Raw genomic sequence first — 17640 nt, 5'->3', positions numbered from 1 at the left:
TTAGACTTTAGTAAGTCATTTGATATGGTCTCACATGATATTCTTATCAATAAACTAGGTAAATACAACTTAAATGGGGCTACTATAAGGTGGGTGCATAACTGGCTGGATAACTGTACTCAGATAGTAGTTATTAATGGTTCACAATCCTGCTGGAAAGGCATAACAAGTGGAGTTCCGCAGGGGTCTGTTCTGGGACCGGCTCTGTTCAATATCTTCATCAACAACTTAGATATTGGTATAGAAAGTACGCTTATTAAGTTTGCAGATGATACCAAGCTGGGAGGGGTTGCGACTAATCTGGAGGATAGGGTCATAATTCAAAATGACCTGGACAAATTGGAGAAATGGTCTGAGGTAAATAGGATGAAGCTTAATAAAGGCAAATGCAAAGTGCTCCACTTAGGAAGGAACAATCAGTTTCATACATACAGAATGGGAAGCGATTGTCTAGGAAGGAGTACGGCAGAAAGGGAACTAGGGGTTATAGTGGACCACAAGTTGAATATGAGTTAGCAGTGTGATGCTGTTGCAAAGAAAGCAAACATGATTCTGGGATTCATTAACAGGTGTGTTGTGAGCAAGACACGAGAAGTCATTCTTCCGCTCTACTCTGCGCTGGTTAGGCCTCAGTTGGAGTATTGTGTCCAGTTCTGGGCACCACATTTCAAGAAATATGTGGAGAAATTGGAGAGGGTCCAGAGAAGAGCAACGAGAATGATTAAAGGTCTAGAGAACATGACCTATGAGGGAAGGCTGAAGGAATTGGGTTTGTTTAGTTTAGAAAAGAGAAGATTGATGATAACAGTTTTCAGATATCTAAAAGGGTGTCATAAGGAGGAGGGAGAAAACATGTTCATCTTGACCTCTGAGGATAGAACAAGAAGCAATGGGCTTAAACTGCAGCAATGGAGGTTTAAGTTGGACATTAGGAAAAAGTTCCTAACTGTCAGGGTAGTCAAACACTGGAATAAATTGCCCAGGGAGGTTTATGGAATCTCCATCTGTGGAGATATTTAAGAGTAGGTTAGATAAATGTCTATCAGGGATGGTCTAGAAGTATTTGGTCCTGCCAAGAGAGCAGGGGACTGGACTCTATGACCTCCCGAGGTCCTAGTATTCTATGATTCTATGAACTGCAGAAAGATAGGTTTTAAGTGAACATAAGTATTAGGCCCAGAGAGCAAAGTTGGTTATATAATAAATCAAAATCACAGTACAAATTTTAACTTTAACAGAGTAACCAGGATTTTAATCAAACAGCTTCTCTCACCTCCCTGGATATTGCAGACAGTTTACAGTTCTTAATACACAGGCTGAATACCCTCTCAGCCTGGAACCAAATCTCCTCAGTACAAAGTCTTTGTTTTCCAAGCAACCTTCCAGGTACCAATTTGGGGAAGGAGAAAGGCCAAGCAGTAATGACATCAACCGCATTTATGCCTTTTATCCACATGCTTCTTAAATTATACCTCACGGGACACACGTTGCACAGAATACGTCATCATCATATCACAGTGGGAAGTTCCAGAGTGTTATTTTGGGGTACAGTGTGTCACACTCAGCAAAAGCTGAATGTAATTTCAGGGAAGAAAAGACCCTGCTGTTGTCTGAGGGGATTTCACCCATATATCTAAGTTCTGCTTCAAACAAAGGAGGTGTCAATTTTTTAAATGAACAGATATAAAGAATCCTCTCTTATGGAAAGTGTTCAGCAACTTAAATAAGGACTACCACCACATCGGTCTGTAAAGAACTTGGAAGGGGACTTAGTAGTAGCACTGATGCAAAAGCAGCAGCTCGCAGCATTTGCCCAGTCTTTGACACACACAGGCTATGTCTAGACTGCAAGCCTCTTTCGAAAAAGAGCGTCTAGACTGCAAGCAGTACTTTTGAAAAAGCAAGCCACTTTTTCGAAAGAAAGCGGCGAGTGAGTCTGGATGCTCTCTTTCTAAAAAGCCCTGTTGGCATTCAAGAACGCCTTTTTTTGAAAGAGCACTTTCGAAAAAAGGCGTTCTTCCTTGTGAAATGAGGTTTACCACCGTCGAAAGAAAAGCCGCATTCTTTCGATTTAATTTCAAAAGAACGCGGCTGCAGTCTAGACGCAGGTGAAGTTTTTTCGAAAAAAGGCTACTTTTTTCAAAAAAAACCCTGAGTCTGGACACAGCCACAGGGAGGAGATATGCTCAGGTAGAAAAAAAAGCTACTGGCTATGCTCTTTGAGATGGCATGATCCTATCAGGTAGATGTGCAGTTGAAGACGACACAGCTGGATACACCCCAGTGACTAAAATGCATGTTTCTGAGATTCCAGCACCATAATATAAGGGTAAGTTACTTCCTTAGAAAGTCATTGCTGGTGGCAGATCCACTGCACAGGGCATATCTTCCAGTGTAGAGTGCTACAATAATTAAAACTCTCTGATGGGAGGGTCCAGGCAACCCAGAAAAGTACAAAAGAGGTAGAGGTGAGAAAGACAGTAAAACAATTCATAGTTCAAGTCTGGCCAGATCTCCAGGCGGAAGTGCCAAAGAAGGTTAATCCCTACAATGAGAATTTGGAGGGAGGAACTCATGTTGCTAGAAGGAAGTGTTTGAAGGAGACATTAGGAAGTCACTCCATTTGAACGTGGCTAAAATTTCAGCTGCAATCTTACCATCTATAGTTCTCTTAATAAAGAATCGGTTTAATTATACAAGCAAGTATGGAGTACAGGTTGTACCGCTATAAATCAGGACTCTCTGGTCCAGCAATATCCACGGTCCAGTAGAAACATGGATGTTCCAAAAATCAGAGAATCCCAGGGCCTGGAAGCTAGTAAGCTACCACGCTGTTGGGGGGGCAGGGGAGAGGGCACTGAGCGCGTGGCTCAGCTAGGCTGGAGGGGTGGGAGGTAGAAAACCTGGTGCATGGTTCAGCTCTCGAAAATATGAAAAGTTGTTAAGTTTCAGCCCTCTGTGACCCTAACATTGCTTTAGTAGCTGCTGCACCACCTCCTCTGTATCTTCCATCAGCACAGTTAAAAGAAGGGGGCACACCTCACAGCCTCTACATCCACCAGTCCTTGCAAATGGCCCATGGCAAATCGTTACTATCCATTTGCAAATTCCTATCCGTTTTGGGTGGAGAGGGACACGAGTGAGACAGGAGATTGAGCAATAGAGAAGATTTATAGTATGCTATATATGCTCAGGGATTTAACCAGAATTTTCCTACAGAGGGGGCCCAGAAAGAGCTCTTTTCTCCAGTAGGGCACCTGACCCACGATGGAGGAGAGAGCAGGGTCCACGGTGCCTTCTGGGCACAGCTCAGAATGGTTCACACAAAGCAGACCCAGCCACTAGCAGGTGTCCAGTGTTTGAAGAAGGCACTAGGAAGCTGCAGCCAGAGAAGGACACACTGGATCATGCTGAACCTGGACCCCTGAGCATGGGTAGGAGAGGAGGTGATAGTTTCTGGATCTCTGCTCACAGCTATTGAGTGCCACAAAAATCCATACATAAGATACCATAGAAATACATCTGTTGACCCAAAATAAAGTTATCTTCACCAGGCTACTCCTGTTTGTGGCTCCATTATTATAACACTGGGAAGCTCTTTTAACCAAACTTTGTGTGTCTACTCAAAACTTATTAATTTTGCAAAGCATTGTTTGTACCCTTCGATGTATAGAGTTCTCTTCTTATTGGAATAATGTTGGATTTGGCTATTCTTTTCTTTGCAAAGCAATGGCTCAGATCATGAAAACCCTCTTTACAAGAAATACCATAGCAGAAAATCACAAAAGTAGAAAAGAAAGACCTAATATTGCATTATGCAAGTGATTATTTTGCATGGTTAAGATGCCATTTTAAGACTGAAAACAAGAGCTCAGATATAGCATTATATTCTTAGGCATATTCCAGGCCAGCTATCTTTACAGACTTCCAGCTTCTGAAGCTAGAATTTGACTACCACAGACTTTGTTTTAGAAAGTCATGTTTGGACAAGAGATTATCCACCCCAAAGCCATCCAATTAAGATTAGGCAAATACAGGGGGAAAAAATCCATGCAATCCACACATATTCACTCAAACCATGATGTTTGCTTTCTGTAAAGGTTCCTGAGATGGAGTTTTATTAATATGAATGTTAATGGAAAGGAGTTTTTTGAGATTGCATGTATGAATATGATAGAAACATACAGAGGAAGGAGGATCCAATCACAGATCACTGGAAAAGGACTCCAGCCTTTACCCCTGCTGTATGTGTAATCTGAGGGAAATCATTTAATCTCTCTGTGCATCTGTTTCATCTTCCACTATTTTTCTGTATGGGGCACAATGAGGCATTGGCTTAGGGTCACTAGTGGCTAGTGCAATACAGATAATTAATAGCCATAAGTATATAGAAATAAGCATATTGGAAATCATTATGCACTCATCCTATCAGAGAACCAGAACTAATACCATGTGACAATTAACTAGAACAGTTGAACTAATGACTGCTTACAGAAACTATGTCTACACAGCAATTCTTTTTCGGCAATTTGCGTACCTTTTCTGATTTTTTTTTTTTTTTTGGAAGAGACTTTTCAGACATTTGGCCCTTCTACACAGGGCCAAATGTGGGAAAAACCTTCTCTTTTGGGAAAGCCCTTATTTCTCATAAAATGAGGAATACTAGGCTTCTGAAAGAACGCACCCGCCTGCTTTTTGGAAACTGATCCACAGCAGTTCCCACAGCAGAGTTTTTCGGGGATACCAGAGGTATCCCAGAAAATCTCTGTAGCGTAGACATAGCCAGAGATACTAATCAATCCCAAATCTTAAAGAGAAATACACAAAAATATAAACATAAAGCGATTGCAAATATTATGTTGCAAAGAGCAGATAAATTCATTGGAAAAAATAGTTCATTTGCATATAAACATATATGCTTTATAAACATAGCTTTATAGAACAGATTTAACAGATTAGCCTGTGTGGTCTTATTGAATAATTAAGATGGAGACATATTTTCCTAATCAATCCCAGTTAAACAATTTTCCCTTCCTTGATTTTTCTGTTAACCTTTGTCAAAGGTTACATACAAACAAGAAAAAACAACAAATGGTCTGGTAACAAGAGACAGAAATGTTTTGTACCATGTGCTTCTTGGAGCTGGTTGTCCTTTCAGTTGCCTGCTGAACAGATTTCAAGCTAAACCTTCCCAAAGGCGGTTCCAGAATGATATATTTGTCACCATGTCTTAAATAGCTGACATTATGCATTCAATTTTTATTAAACAAGAATAACTTTCAAATTAATTAAATAGTTGACAACAAGCTTGTTAGTCACTGCTATCATTCCCAGCATTTTACACTGAATAGCAGATAAATTAAATACCTGATTACCTTTGAAGTTAATTGGTTTTTAATAGAGCAACTGCAGCAAAAGAGTTGAAGATGCTGAGGTTCATGCCAATCAAAGTACATGAACTCTTTCACTAGGAAGGAGTGGCACACACACTTTTCTTTAGAAACTTTGAAAACTGAAAAATTGTAACTAGATTTGAAATAAAATAGACTGTGCCTTTCTTCATGTATGTCCTAGCGCCTATCCTACATGGGAATCTTAGAAGAAGCCACTACCAAGATTCTTTTACTGTGCTGGGACAGTTTGTAAGTGCAAGGTTTTTGCTGGATTATTCTGATGCAAAAAGATTGCAACCATGGGAAAAATGTAGTAAAAAAGTCTCTGATTCTCATGTGACAATATAGCTTCTCAGAAGAAAAAAAAAAAAAAAAGAGAGAGAGAGAGAGAAAACACAACAGATCATCATCATCAGAAGGGAAGGAGATGCAGCTATCTATTATAAAACAGCAGCTTTAGGGCTGCAAATGCTAGGCTCAACCCAGGTAAAGGGTCAGCTCCAGAAAGGTATGGGTTTTTTTTGTTTTTTTTAAACAAGTCCTGCAGAAAGAAATTGTATTGTTCCTGGGGGAGGAGATATTTTGCAGTTATGCCTAGCATCATTGTTTTGTAGTAGTAGTAGTTGGAGATCCTAAATAAGTATTGGTATCCCACTGCTTTAAGTGCACATAATTAAAAGTCCCTGCTTCACAGAATTAAAATTAATATTAACAAAATCCTTCAAATGTAGGAGATAGTTCCCAATGGGACAGATTATTGCCAATACTGAAGAAAATAGATGCTTCAAAATATTGGCATTGGAATACAAAGTCTTTTGGTGTTGGACTGGATAAGAGATAATTACAATCTATTGAGGACCTGGATCCACAGTTCTAGACACTACAGCCAAATATTCTACTGTTTACCACTGCAGTTTTACAATTCCTTGTGCACATTTCCAACTTATATTTTCATGTACTATTCTCATGCTTCCTCTTTTTTCTCTCCTCTTCTCTTTATAATTTTCTTCTCTTCTCCCTCAGTCTTATTTCCCTCTTCTACCTTTTGTTTTCCATCTGTCTATATTTTTTATTATCTTTGTTTTTAGCTTCACTCCTGGTTTTTCTTCTCCTAATTCCTTCTCTTCCTACTAATTTGCTAATCAATAGCTTCTGTGGAAAAAAAAGAGTAAAACTCTGCATAAATTATTCATCTGCAGAAAATTCTCAAGATAGAACAAACCAGAGGCCCTTTCACAGAAATGTCAAGACCTTTCGTCTTTATTGGTCCCAGCTTGCCTGGTCCAGTTTCTGCATCCAGTGAAATTTAACAGGAATAAAGAGTAAGATTTACAAAGGGGACTTAACCCTTTAAATCCAACATTTAGGCACCACTAACATTCACAAACCATCTTATCTCACACCTATCCCTGTAAGTGTTTAAATGTCTTACTATTTCTGGACACCTCATAAGCCCTAGGACTTATGTTCCCCTATCATACCTATTGAACCCATTCTAGTAGTTGTACTCAAATCACATCTAAAGTCACCTAAATGGCTGTGAAGGAAAAGTTGATGTCCCTTTACCTCCTCTCATAGCCCCAGTGATTAAGAGTATTCACCTAGGAGGTAGAAGAGCTATGTTTACATACTCAGTCTGCCTGAGTTGGAGCAAGGACTTGAGACTAGGTGGGTCCACCTCCCAGATGATTGTTCTAGTTTCAACTGAAGTAACTAAAATCAGAATTAACTTGGTGCTTAGGGCCCTCATCTAACAAGGGGAGATTTAAGTTCAAGCCCTGTAAAACTTCAGAGATATAAACACATCAGCACTGGAGGTGGTTTGTAACTCTGACAAAATATGAAGGTCATTCTTTCAAGAGCTTACATGTGAACACTAACTTAATATAGAAAATGTTGCTTTTTATCTCTTAATTTAAATGAAACAACCACAAAGTATCCTTATCTTGTCAAAACTATTCTTAAACTTTTATTTTATTTTTAATAGTTGATATTTAACAAGGTACTGTTGTATATTAAGTTTGTTTTGCCATTGCTGCTGCCTGATTACCTATTTCCAGTTCTAAATGATTGTGTGGCCGACTAATCAGTTCATAACTCTGGTGTTTGTAACTCTGAGGTTCTGCAGAAGTGATGGGGAACTTGCAGCCCATAGGCCTATTTCATTTCATCTAGCACATGGCAACTCTCTGTGCCATGTGCCAGAAGCCCCAAGTCTCATCACCCTATCGCTAGACAGGAGCTGCTAGCACTGGCATGTCCTTGCAGCCCCTAGACACAGGGCTGATCAGGGAGGCTCTGCATGCTGCCCCCAACCACCAGTAACTCTGGCCAATGGGAGCTGCAGAGGCAGTACCTGTAGGTGCAGACCACATGCATTGCATAGAGCTGCTGAGGGGCTAGACATGGTGTCTGCTTCACGGAGCAGCACAGACCTGGGACAGGACCTGCTTTAGCCTCATTACACTGCCTACTGGGAGCTACCAGAGGCAAGTGCTGCCTAGCCAGATTCTGCACCCTGAACCCTCTACCACAAATCAGAACCCCCTCCTGTACCCTAATTCCTCCCAAAGCCTGCACTTACACCCCCAGCCTAAGCCTCCTCCCCACAACCAAATTCCTTCCTAGAACCCACACTATGAACCTCCTGCTTCACCCAACTCCCTGTTCCATACCTAGTTCCACTCCAGAGCCCACACCACAATCCTCTGCCCCAGTCCAGAGCCCCCTCCTGCACCCTGAACCCCTCATTTCTGGTCACATCCTATGGTGTAGAATTCTCAAGTCTCTGTGCCCACCCATGGGCTGTGTGTGACTCCCGACTGATTTTTTTTTCTGTAGGTCAATAGTCCCTGATAGTAAAAAGGTCCCCATTCATATTCTGTAGTATACAAAGTGAACAGCTTCAGCAGGAGAGATTGAGCGTGCTCCCCTCCTCCCCACATCACAATAGTCTAGGGGCTCAGCTGTTCATTTAGGATGGGTACAATCTTAGTTCAAGTTCTGGTACCAGAGTGTGGATTCAAACTACGGTCTCCTATCCATTAGCCAAGTGCCTTGTATATTGACTTAGCAATTGCAAGAAGAAAAGTACACACAAGTTACTGGTTCTGAAAAGCGTTCCCCAAAACTATTGGATCAAATTCCTGAATAATTTCAAGTCTATCAAAACTACATTTTGTAGTAACCAATCTATTTGTCCAAAAATATTGCCCAGCTCTAGCTCTTTAAGTTCTCCCTATGAATCCAGATTATCCTGTGTTTTAAAATTCAGTACATATTGCTTCTACCAACTGTTTGTACCAAAAACAAACAAAAAATAGTGTGTTGATAACTTTCATAGTCTTTCCCTTTCATAGTCACTCAAATAACACCCACTGCTAGTTGAAGTTAATTAACCTTCAATTGTATGTTCACATGTTCCAGCTGCAATTCCCTAACACTTTTAGCAGGTCAAATTAAAATGTTTTCTCTCATCATGAGATGGTTGACAAGCAGCCTTTCCATTAAGGAAGTAATCCCTAAACATCAATTTTTGTTCTTTTTCATTGAGGTACATATCAAGGAGTGTATTTAACAGGAGATTTAAAATTACTTCACTGGCAGAGAGTTGATAAACACTGTATACCACATTTTCAATATTTAGTGCACCTTTACACAGCTGCTAATAATAAAAAATTAGAAATATAACAACATTATGGACTTCAATAGAACCTTTCATCCAAAGACCTCAAAATTAGTTATCCTTGCATCAGCTTGTTTGAATAGAGTTTTATTTTACTATGTTTACAGACAGATAAACAGAGTAACTTTTTAATTTATGTAAGGGTATGTCTACACTAGAAAGTTAGTTCGAACTAACGTCCGTTAGTTCGAACTAACTTTCCTAGGCGCTACACTAGCGCTCCGTTAGTTCGAACTTAATTCGAACTAACGGAGCGCTTAGTTCGAACTAGGTAAACCTCATTTTACGAGGACTAACGCCTAGTTCGAACTAGCTAGTTCGAACTAAGGGCTGTGTAGCCCTTTAGTTCGAACTAGTGGGAGGCTAAGGCTTCCCAGGTTTCCCTGGTGGCCACTCTGGCCAACACCAGGGAAACTCTATTGCCCCCCTCCCGGCCCCGGAGCCCTTAAAGGGCCACGGGCTGGCTACTCACTTTGTGCCAGTTGCAAGGCTGCAAGCACCCGTGCCTGCACAGCCTGCACCTGCCACACAATGAGCCAGCCATCCGAGGGCTCCCAGCCCTCCACTGCTCCCCACGACCAGCCTGGCGGCTCCCGGGAGCCTGCCCGGGGGTGCAAAAGGCGGGCGCCCGCCTGGTCAAGTGCGGAGATCGTGGACCTCATCGAGGTTTGGGGGGAAGCCTCCAATGTCCACGATCTCCGCACTAGCCACCGGAACGCGGCCGTCTACGGACGCATGGCTGCCAGCCTGGCCGCCAGGGGCCACCAGCGCAGCCGGGAGCAGGTGCGCTGCAAGATTAAAGACTTGCGGCAGTCCTACTCCCGGGCCTGCCTGCCAGGGGCTGACCCGGAGGCCTGCCCCCACTTCCATGCCCTGGACCGCATCCTGGGGCCTCATGCCGTCCCTGCCCCCCGGGACGTGATTGACCCCGGGGCAGAGGGACCGCTCCTGGAGACGGAGGAGGAGGAGGAGGGCTCTGAGAGCCAGGAGCCTGCCGCCAGCCTGCCCAGGACCCGGGACCCCCGAGGCACCCCACAGAGCCGCTCGCCTGCATCATCAGAGGCCGGGGAGGCGTCCACCTGTGAGTACCCTCGTGTTCCCCTTATGTGTACGGGGGGCTGGGGCGAGAGGGAGTCCCGGGACCGTGCGCCTGGGCCTTGCCCACCACGGAGCAGCAGCTGGGGATCCTGCAGGGGCCCTGGCCTTGCAGAGGGGAGCTGGGTTTCACACACCTGGGCCCCTGGGGTAATTGACCGCTGGTCTTCTTGCACCACAGCTGCAGCACCGGGGCCTGCAGAGCGCACCACACCGCCTGCAGCAGCCGCCCGCGCCCGGGCAAGCAGGACAGCCAGGAACCAGGAGGACTACCAGAGGCAGCATCTCCGGTTCCTGGACCGACAGCTCCGTCTCCAGGACCACTGGGTCCAGGAGGACCTCAGGCTGCGCCAGAGGAGTCTGGAGGCCCTGGAGGAGCAGGGCCGTGCCCTGCGAGGCCACCTCCAGAGCCTGCTGGACCGCTTTCCATTTCCTCCTCCCCCTGCTCCCCCTCTTGCTCCCCCTCTTTCTCCCCCTTTTGCTCCCCCTCTTTCTCCCCCTCTTGCTCCCCCTGCTCCCCCTGCTCCTCCTGCTTCCGCTCCTGCTTCCGCTCCTGCTTCCTCCACACCCCCTGTCCTCTCTGCCCCCCCCTCCACAACCATTCCCCACCGACGCCCCCGGACCCGCAGTGTGGCGAGACGGGAGAGGCAGCCGGACTCCCACCCCTGAGCTTTCCTTTCCCTTCCTCCCTTCCCTCCCCTCCCCTCCCCTTCCAGCTCCCTCGTCCCAGGTTTCCCCCTCCCTTCTCCCACCTTCATTCCTCCCTCCCCCACCCCAGTTCTGTGAAATAAACAGACGTTTTTGTTGGAAAAACAGGTGTCTTTATTTGACAGTAGGTAGGGAGGGGAAAGGGGAAGGGGGGGGGGTAGGGTGGAAGAAGGCCCCGGTGGGGCATGCAGGGAGAGGTCAGTCTTCCTCCTCCTCCACCTGGAAGCTCTCCCGCAGGGCTTCCCAGATCCGGATGGCCCCCCGCTGGGCTTCCCGGACAGCGGCGGTGCGGGGCTGACCGTAGTGTCCAGCCATGCGGTCAGCCTCAGCCATCCAGGCTGGCAAGAAAGCCTCCCCCTTCCGCTCACACAAATTGTGGAGCACACAACATGCCGCCACCACGGGAGGGATGTTGTGCTCGGCCAGGTCCAGACGGGTGAGGAGGCATAGAAAGCGGGCTTTCAGTCGCCCGAAGGCCCCCTCCACCACGATGCGGGCCCTGCTCAGCCTGTTATTGAAGGCCTGGCGGGAGGGATTGAGGTGCCCCGTGTAGGGCTTCATGAGCCACGGCAGTGCCCCGCGCCCCACTCCCGGAAGCAACCCCCCTGGCGGCGTAGTACGGCCGGGACAGCCCGACCCCTCCGGTGCGGGGCGCTTTCGCCTCCTCCCGCCCCCCCCTTTGTCCCTGGGGCGGCCCATCCCCTCCTCGCAGCCCCCCTCCCTCCCGGCTCGGTGGCCGACGAGCGCCGTACCTGCATGAGCACCGCTCCGACGGTGGATCTCCCCACGCCGAACTGGTTCCCGACGGATCGGTAGCTGTCCGGCGTGGAGAGCTTCCAGAGGGCGATGGCCACCCGCTTCTGGAGGGGGATGGCGGGCCTCATGCGAGTGTCCCTTCTTTGCAGGGCAGGGGCGAGCCACTCGCAGAGCTCCAGGAAGGTGTCCCTCCTCATCCTAAAGTTCTGGGTCCACTGTCGGTCGTCCCAGCGCTCCAGGACGATGCGGTCCCACCAGTCGCTGCTGGTGTCCAGACGCCAGATGCGGCGGGGCACGCCGGTGCCGGGGCGCCGCCGCGGCTCCTCCACGGCCCCCAGGGCGGCCAGGCGGAGAGGCAGGGGGCTGACGTTCCCCAGGTGGTGCCAGGCAGCCTCGAGCCATTGCTGGCAGGCTTGCAGCAGCAAGTCCAGAAAGTGCACCAGAAGGTGCAGGGCGAGCCGTGGCTCCATGTTGCCACCTGCGGCGGTCCCCCCCGAAGGGAAGCACCGACACAGACGGGCACAGAGACCGACGCTTTGCTGTCCCTCGGCGAGGTTGGCAAGCAAGCAGGAAAAGCTGAGAACCGGCTGTCCGGGGGGGTCCCTTTAAGCACAAGCCTCAGATAGCCTCAGACAGCAGCCACACAAAGCAACTGCTGACCTGATGCCCTGCCAGAACCAGTTTCAGCTGCCCTTAAATGCCCCCCTGCGTCCAATCAGTGTGGACGCGCTAGTTCGAACTAGCAAAACGCTAGTTCGAACTAGTTTTAGTTCTAGATGCGCTAGTTCGAACTAGCTTAGTTCGAATTAACTAATTCGAACTAAGTTAGTTCGAACTAGCGCTGTAGTGTAGACGTACCCTAACTTACCAAATGACACAGAGCAAGTCAGCAACAGAACCAGCAACTTTTCCCTCTAATGACTAGACTACACTGATTTACCTTTTGATTACCAACAAAAATATGTATACCTTTTGATAAACCCACAGGATACCAGATCAGATATTTTACCTGCTTACTGAGAACTGCAATTCATAATTCCTCTACTATCAGTGTGTCAATTCCAGCTGCCCAAATAAGCAGGTAAAATATCTGATCTGGCACTCTGTGGCGGTGTCTACATTGGCACCCCTTTCCGGAAAAGGGATGCTAATGAGACTAGTCGGAATTGCAAATTTCGCAGGGGATTTAAATATCCCCCGCGGCATTTGCATGAACATGGCTGCCGCTTATTTCCGGCTTGGGGTTTTGCCGTAGAAAAGCGCCAGTCTAGACGGGATCTTGTGGAAAATAAGCCCTTTTCCGGAAGATCCCTTATTCCTACTTGAAAGGAATCCCTACTTGAAAGTAGGAACAAAGGATCTTCCGGAAAAGGGCTTATTTTCCGCAAGATCCCATCTAGACTGGCGCTTTTCTCCGGCAAAACCCCGAGCCGGAAAAAAGCGGCAGCCATGTTCATGCAAATGCCGCAGGGGATATTTAAATCCCCTGCGGAATTTGCAATTCCGACTGGTCTCATTAGCATCCCTTTTCCGGAAAAGGGTGCCAATGTAGACACAGCCAAATTACGTAGTGCAAATTGCATGTCCTATTTTGAGTTTAGGGTGCAGTGTAGATGCACCCTAATTTACAACACTCCCAGTTTTAAGATCTCCCACCTTCCTCCAATTCAAACTTTTCTTACCAAACCAGTCTATAACTAATTTAACATTTTTTTTTCACAATTAGGTAACATAAAAACCAACATGACAGTCATGAATATTTAAGGTAACAGTGTTGGAAGTCAAGTAGTTAGAATGGTATTTCAAAGTTAATACTCTAGTACCATGAATGAGAGACGTTCTTTCAGTTATTATTTCAGTCAGTCTACCTATGGTCACAAAACCACAACAATTCATCCAGTAGATTCAACAAGATTATTGTTCAAAAGGGTTTTTTTAAGCCAGGTCTAGAAAATTAATTTCTTATAAAAATATTTAGATTCCAAAGAACACTGCAGGAATCACTGGGAAAGTTAATTCAATTAGCTGCCTGTTTATACCAAATGAAAAAGGTATATATATATATATATATATATATATATATATATATATCTGCAGAAACTAAGGCCCTGAACCTTCAAAAACTTTAAGTGTAGTTTTTCTGAATATTGAAAATCCAAAAGCACAGGCCAATGAGGGAGAGAAAATAACGAATATTTATAAAATATAACTAATAAACTTGCAAGCATCTATGTTGTGATTTTAGGTGTGATCTTGGGGACTTAATGGGCTAGAAACAGTTGCTGTGTGTCCACTTGGATAGCAGGGGATCTTTCTGCTCCAATGGTATAAAGCTCTTCTTTCTAGACTTTTGGTCTACAAAGGGTACAAAAATTATTTTTATGGCAGGCTGCTTTTATTAAAAAGTTACAGGTATTAGAAGTTGCCATGAAAAAAATGCAATTTACTATATGAATATCATTTAGCCACTAATCTCATGGAGATGTGTGCTTTCAAATTAACCCAGAAAATTAGGGGTTCTGAATCTATTGATTTGTAAAGGCCTAAGCTTTGATGTCAGCCTACAAAGGTAGAAATCTCACAATGGTTCCTCAACACCATCTCACAAACAAGAGGCGTGTGTCTTGGCACATTAACGTGACGAAAACTAGCAAGCTCACAAAGTTTTGGACACTTACAGCAGCCCAGTAAGCTACATGTACGAACCAGACACCTCATAGAAATCTGTGCTTTGAAATCATTGACCAAATAGTGGTCTGACTCTTGGCATCAACCATGCAAACTAGAAATGCTGAGTCCTTGGATCCACTGCATCTTTTCACTTGACATCAGACCAGCTTAGTAAAACTATGATAGACTCCCACACCTTGATATCAGCTCAGCAAAAGAGACATGTTAAATTAAGAAATTCAGAGTGTCTTGTGCTTTGATATAAGAGCAGGAAGGTGGAGTTCTTTAGATAGTAAACAGGAAAAGACCTGTGCCTTGATAACAATCACCAAAATTTTTAAAACGAAATACAGGACTATGTAGCACTTTAAAGACTAACAAGATGGTTTATTAGATGATGAGCTTTCGTGGGCCAGACCCACTTCCTCAGATCAAATAGTGGAAGAAAATTGTCTCAACCGTATATACCAAAAAGGATACAGTTTAAAAAAATGAACACATATGAAAAGGACAAATCAAATTTCAGAACAGAAGGGGAATGGGGGGGGGAGATAAATGTCTGTGAGCTAATGATATTAGAGGTGATAATTGGGGAAGCTATCTTTGTAATGGGTAAGATAACTAGATCCTTTGTTGAGACTCAGGTGTAAAGTGTTGAATTTTAGCATGAATAACAGTTCAGAGGATTCTCTTTCAAGTGCAGTCTTAAAAGGCTTTTGAAGCAGGATGCAGGTAATTAAGTCGTTGAGACAATGTCCGTTCTGGTTGAAATGGCAAGAAACTGTTTTTTCTTTGTGATTCTGTCTAATATCTGTTTTGTGGGCATTGATCCTTTGGCAAAATGTCAGACGTTTGTCCAATGTACATAGCACATCATGTGCCGAAAGTGTCCGTCTGCTAAGTACATTGGACATTTTTGTAATTGTATCCTTTGGTATATATGGTTGTGACAATTTTCTTCCACTATTTGATCTGAGGAAGTGGGTCTGGCCCACAAGAGCTCATCACCTATTAAACCATCTTGTTAGTCTTTAAAGTGCTACATAGTTCTGTATTTTGTTTCAGCTACACCAGACTAACATGGCTACATTTCTATCATTATTCAACATTTTTTAGAAAGTGGTGAACACTTTTTTCTTCACTTCACAGATCAACCCCAGAAAGGGAGAGAAGAAGGAGAACAGCACTACCCCAAATTACTGTCCCTCCTACCTTTCCACTGGGTGGTGAAATTCAGATTTTTTAGAAAGAATTTTAGTTAGGAGCAGCGGTAGGAGCGAGTGCTTGCCAGTGGAATATAAATGACTCTACACTTTTCTGCCAGTAGATAGAGCAACACTGCCTCTGATGGGAGAAGAATTTCCAAACTGTGACTCGACTGTATTTTTCCTTTCTTTTATCAGAATTTCTACTGCCTTGCCAGTTTCCCATCCCAGGAGAAGATTTTGATTCTCTAACTTGCCCTCCTCTCCAGGAAAAAAAAAAAGGAAATTCTATAACCAATTTTCCTATTCATAGTCAGGGAAAAGAATGGCCATGTCAGTTCCCTCCCTCCTCCTGGCATGTCATTCTGTGAGGGTGGGGCAGTTGGGGTTGGATGAGGTAGGGATGTTCCTTCGTTGTGCTCTCTGTGCTAGTGCACACACAATTTTGTTTTGCAGGCCGTTGGTCTGCTTAAGGTTATGGGCTTCTTCAGGTACATTTATCCTTTTGTCTCCTTGTCCTCTTTTCCATGTCTAATTACTCATGCTGGGATATCACTTCACCTTAAGGCATCAACACCTAAGATGATGTAAAACCATCAGAACTCTTAATCTCTCTTCCCTGTTTTGACTTTCTGAAACATAATGCCAGTCATGTGTGTGGTGTGTTCACGGATTCCACAAAATTTGTCACAAAACTCTCCACTTCTTCAGATATGCTCCTAATGGTCAGTTTACAAAACATGGAAGATTAAAAGATGAATTGGATTTATGTAGGGAGAGCCAAGCCCAGTATGGGGAGTGAGAGCAGTTCAAAAGGTGATTCATAATGGCCTGGGACTCCCAACCACTGCTACTGCAACAGCAGTGTAGTGGTCAATTGCAGAAGAACTTTGTACGCGATCGTTTAGGGGTGGTGTGGCCTGCATTCTTTCCCTTTTCCCTATATCTGATGAGCCAGAAGCAAGTCTTTGGGAACATACGCCACTTAAGATAAGCATTGTTGCCAGTATAGCAGGAACAAGTAAAGATAAGGGTAAAGAACAAGAATGCATAAACAATTCTGTTTACCCTAACGTACTGATCACGTAAACAGGGCCAAAGGACAAGAAGATCCAGATCAGAACCAGATCGATAACTAACAGCTAAGCTCCACATCAGTACTAATGAGTAAGTCCTGGAAATTTCCAAACTGCCAAACAGGGCAGGAAAACTGTATTTAAGGCTGCCTCAGAGCCTAAAAAATCGGACCTCACCAATGGGCTTTGGGTACTGGCACCTCGGAAGCTGAGACAACCTCCCACTTCATCCGCAGCCCACCTGGGGTCCCAGGCTTGCAGGAAGTAAGATATGCTGCTTCTTTGTTATATTGTTCTTCCATTTATGGGGCACAGCTGTTAGCTGTCAGGAAATAAACGACTTGTGTTTGACAGATACCTGTGTGGCGTCCTTTGTACTTTGGGAACCCAGTGTCAGACCTGAGACTTACTCTTGCCGGCTACAAGCAGCAGTGTCTGGAGCTATGAACTCTTTAAATCGCCACTGGAGTACTGCACTACACACTCCGGACAGCTCTGAGGGCTGCATCGGGGGAGGCGGGTGGCATAGTGTGCTCTGGGCAGCACTGAGGACTGGCTAATCCTGCCTAGCCCTTTCCACCTGAGGCTCCATACCTTCCAGGAGAGCGGAGCTGCCCCCCCCCCCCTTGCCCATTGCTAAGGAAGTCTGTGAGTCCTGCTGGGGAGAGGTTGGAGGCTTTAGAGATGGCAATTCCATGCCTTATTTAGGAAATTACATTTTTTCTTCTGCCCTAAAAATATTCCAGACTTCAATATTCCACTTAATAAAAGTAAGTTAGACTCAAACATTGGAGAAGGTAACAAACAAAATAAAACAATGAGCATTCCTGCCAAGTAGCCTTTTTTAGTTCTTAGAAATTTGTCATGCATTATTGCCACAGATAAATGAATTTGTCCAGAATTTATAAAAAAATGTTATTACACTCTCTTTTTCCCCCCCCCAAGTATTGTAAATATTTGTCTTGGGTCTTTCCAGTGCATTAATATTTTACATGTACCAATGACTGCATTTAATGCATATATTTTATTTCAATATTTCTTCTTAATGCTGT

Source organism: Pelodiscus sinensis, chromosome 2 (genome assembly GCF_052426305.1).
Source record: "Pelodiscus sinensis isolate ZL-2025 chromosome 2, ASM5242630v1, whole genome shotgun sequence".
Classification (NCBI taxonomy): domain Eukaryota; kingdom Metazoa; phylum Chordata; order Testudines; family Trionychidae; genus Pelodiscus; species Pelodiscus sinensis.
The sequence above is the reverse complement of the archived record's forward strand: the minus strand, read 5'-3'. Positions refer to the sequence as shown.